This window comes from Poecilia formosa, unplaced genomic scaffold (assembly GCF_000485575.1).
Source record: "Poecilia formosa unplaced genomic scaffold, Poecilia_formosa-5.1.2 Scaffold1385, whole genome shotgun sequence".
In the NCBI taxonomy this organism is placed as follows: domain Eukaryota; kingdom Metazoa; phylum Chordata; class Actinopteri; order Cyprinodontiformes; family Poeciliidae; genus Poecilia; species Poecilia formosa.
Genome location: NW_006801324.1, coordinates 7,821 through 11,976, shown reverse-complemented (window position 1 = coordinate 11,976; position 4,156 = coordinate 7,821). Strand labels below are relative to the sequence as shown.

Here is a 4,156-nt window from a genome sequence, read left to right as displayed (position 1 = left end):
ACTTCCAGGTTGATGGGTCTGAAACTCTTCTCCCAAATGAGTAAGGTGGAGCAGGGAGCAGTACTGGCAGCAGCTCCAGGGCTACATCATCTTCTGTATCAAACATAAGCTAGTGTTGAAATGTTACAGTAACTAAAAAGCCTGAAAACATTTTAGAGAACATTTCTTCTGAGCTTCAATACCTTGAGGGAGCAGACTCATGTTCTTGGCCACAGAGAACATTGTTGAGAACAAGGAGTTTGGGTTTCGCTGAATTCTCCTGAAGATTCTGGAGGTAAAATTACAAAATCTATCAGAAAAGACAAAACCACAAATCAAACTTTAAGAATCACTGAATTCAATCTTATAGCTGTCTCCACTGCAAATAACTTGTAATTAGCCAGCAATTTCAAATGTTCAGAGTAATTTTTGTGTTCCTAAAAATAAATATAGCACTTAATAAAATAAAATGACACAAATTTAGTTTAGAAGTAAAACTTAACTTAAACACAAAGTTAGTGCAGAATAACTTTCAGCACCAACTTTAAATAAATGTATTTGTAATTAATAGTAGCAATAATAATAACATTAGCAAACATTAACATTAGATATTTTCTTATTTTTGCTTTTAACAAATATGACTGAGGTTATATTTAACAACTGAATTTAATTTACTTGACAGATTGTGCCCTTCCCCTTCATCTTTTCTTTTTCTTTTTTCAACAGCCGTGTTGAAAGACTTTGGGACCAGGCTTTGAACATTTCACAGAGGTTGAACCATCCCGGACAGGGTGGTTCAACCTCTTCCTCTGAGGAAAGGCTTTGGGACCAGGATATTTTCTTATTTTTGCTTTTAACTCGGTGCCAAAAACCAGCGGGAGTTTGAAAGCAATGTGCCGGGAGACGGTCGTTCTCTCTCGGCTTAACGAGCCTTAACAAGCCGCACCCGATGACCCGGTCAACTGACAGAACGGGCGAGACGAGCCGGCGGCTGCAGTGGGAGCGGATAAATCCGAAAACGCTTGTAATTATGTTAATAAACCGAGCTCATATTTCAGGTTTAGACAACTAATTTATCGCCTAATAATTTTGTAAAAGTTATTTTATTTTCAAAAAGCATAATATACCCACTTTATTAATAGCTCTGCTTGCTCTCCTCCGCCATTACTGCTGGCGTATGAACACGTAGCCTTAGCCCGCTGAGGATGCGTGCGCATATATGTATAAACTAAGCCCGCGAAAATCAGGGGACAAACCGTCAACTATCTTTTCTTTTAAAACTAAATCGATTTTTAAAAATTTGACTATGTTAAGTTACGAACAAATATGATTGAGGTTATATTTAACAACTGAATTTAATTTACTTGACAAATTGTGCCATTCCCCTTCATCTTTTCTTTTTATTTTTTCAACAGCCGTGTTGTAGCAACACCGAAGCTTTGTTAGAGCAACCTACCGTAATAAACATTTTAAATAACCATAAAAAATTAATATCAAACATGTTCGAAATAAATACTATTTATTTATAAAATCCTATTCACGTTGAAACTTTATCTTCTTTTTACTTACCATGTCTTATTTCAAAGTAGAGAAGTCCGATATGTAAGTTCACAGTCTTGTTGTTCCATCCTGTCCCAGAGCACAAGCAGACCTGGCTGCGGAGAATGAGAGATTTGTTCTGGGACGGACTTCCATCCCGTCCCAAAGCACAAGATGACCCGGCTGGGAAAGCCCCAGCCAGAATTACTGTTCCTAACAACAAAACGACCCCGGACAAGGCAGACCACTCGAAGGATCAGGAAAGACAAAGCCACCATCTGAGGAAGAAGACGGACTTTGGGCCCATGTTTTGAACTATTCACAAAGCAAGAACCACCCCGGACAGGGTGGTTCAACCTCTTCCTCTGAGGAAAGACTTTGGGACCAGGCTTTGAACATGTCACAAAGCAAGAACCACCCTGGAGAGGTCGTTCAACGTCAGAGGAAGAAGAAAGACTTTGGGACCAGGCTTTGAACATTTCACAGAGGAAGAACCATCCCGGATGGGGTGGTTCAACCTCTTCCTCTGAGGAAAGACATTGGGACCAGGTTGTGAACATGTCACAAAGCAAGAACAGGACGCATCTCGTTAAAACGTGATACGTATCTCGTTAAAACGTGATACGTATCTCGTTATAACGTGATATTTATCTTGTTAAAACGTGATATGTATCTTGTTAAAACGTGATAATTTTATGTCCAGGAAGTGGCGGTATTATGCTAGGCTAGTACAGTGGCTTACATGAATTGGTCAGGTTTCCTTTCATGTTTGGTCTACAACATGTAGAGATACGGATGCTGCTTTGCACTGTGGTTAAAACCATTAATAGCATGCGTACTCTGAGCAGGATCCTAAACAGAACGGGACTGCACAGAAGGAAACGTCAGTCCGGTCCTCTAGCTGTACCGGCGTTCCTGACTGGATCGAAGCTGAAGTTGGCTTCCGATTGTAGCTTCTGATTTGGGAAATGGCTAAAGGGAGATTATAACGGAGGCTCAGATGTATTTGCTGAACAGTTTCTGTTCAGATTGTTTTGAACAGTACACTTGCTGAACAACGGCAACGGCTGTTCGTAACCAAGCAACCGAAATCAACAGAAGGCTCGATAGTGGCAAAAGACAAAACTAGATCCTGTTAAGCATTCTTCAAAATAAAAGACTTCCTCTCTCCAAAATAAATCATACATAAAGCTTTGAATTTCATTACTTTTCACGTCACCTTTTGGAATTGTGTACAATCAAGTTAAATTCGGTGAATAATAATAATAATCATTGTTGAGAAAATACATTTAAAATAAGCTAGTTTTAAAACTTAACATGTCTTGATTCAAATGGCCTAAATTGTGGTTTTGAAATTAGTAATGTATTCTGGCCTATTGACCTTTATTTTACCTGTAGTTACAGCAGATGGTTTGCTAGGATCGTTTGAACTGCCTTTTGTCTGTGTGGGAAAACAATACAGTGGAAGTTCCAGCTTTTCACACTCATCTGTGAAAGGCCGTAAACACGGCAGGGGTTTCTGGCTTGAGACAAAGGGTCAGAGATAGCTCCTGGTTGGATGAGCAAAGATACGCCTTATTTGAATAAATTAAAGATAAGAATACGCCTTTTACTGTAAAACTTTCTACACAGAAGTAACACATTAGATTTGCTCTTGCAACTCTCCAAAGATGTCTTTGCACGTCTTTGCTTTTCTTCTTCTTTCCATTTATGTCAGGTAAATGAATGTATGTCTCCGTTGTTCTGAAGTTTCTGGTGTAAGTTTGTGCATTGTCTTACTTCTAAGTTTATACATTGTCTTATATTGGATTAAACTCTGTAATTCTGTGATGTCAACACGCATTGTTGTTTTCCTTGTGGCCACACGTGGCCCGCCGAGAGGACCTGGGATACAGAGGAAGAGAGAGCCAAACTTTTTTCCAAAGTTAACTTATTTAGAAATTTTTCTTCCTTAACATTATGTAAATTATATTTAACATATGACTTGACATATGACTGTAAATAAGTAACTAATCATGGAAATTATATTTAACATATAAATGTTAAGAAATCATTTGTTCTTCTTTAAAAACAAACATACATCGACACTTCAAATCTGGAGTAGATTATTCTAATCTACGCTAATGGCAGAATATTTCAAACCTAGTTTGTGATTTGTGAAATCTTTATCTGAATTGAAACCTCAGTAATGAGAGATTTAAAAATATTTTTGCATCTGGAATGCATTAGAAATGAACTCCTATCACATTTACAATATTTGTTATTATTTTAACCTTCTGTTTTCTTTCACTTTTTTGTCCTAGAGCACCTGCCTTTTTGTGTGGCTTACAAGGATCCATCAGCTGGGATAATAATGCCAACAACTTTTCAGATTCCAATTTATAGTGATGCAACATAGCATCAGAGATTAATAATCTATTCCAGGTCGGAAGTGTCTAAGTATGTTAGCTTTAAAAGTTTAATAGTTAAAGATGCTACCCATGTCCTTAATTGGTCACATCAATATTATAAAAATTACAATATTGCCAAAATTCTTATATGTTTTCCAATCAGTTTCAATTTCCTAACTCCCCTTCTTCTTTAAGGAGCTAAATATAACTTTTTCCAACTTCACTTAAATGGTAAATGCCCAAGAATG

At 37.5% G+C, this 4,156-nt stretch overlaps 1 long non-coding RNA gene across 1 annotated transcript; it reads right to left on the bottom strand.

Annotated features, from left to right (window-relative positions):
* On the bottom strand, positions 1 to 2,779 carry LOC107835270 (uncharacterized). The gene is made up of 3 exons (XR_001661085.1): positions 1,549 to 2,779; positions 183 to 268; positions 1 to 93 (listed from the first exon to the last, which is right to left on the bottom strand). It is a non-coding gene; the product is annotated as an uncharacterized LOC107835270 (long non-coding RNA).
* Positions 2,780 to 4,156: the final 1,377 nt, after the last annotated feature.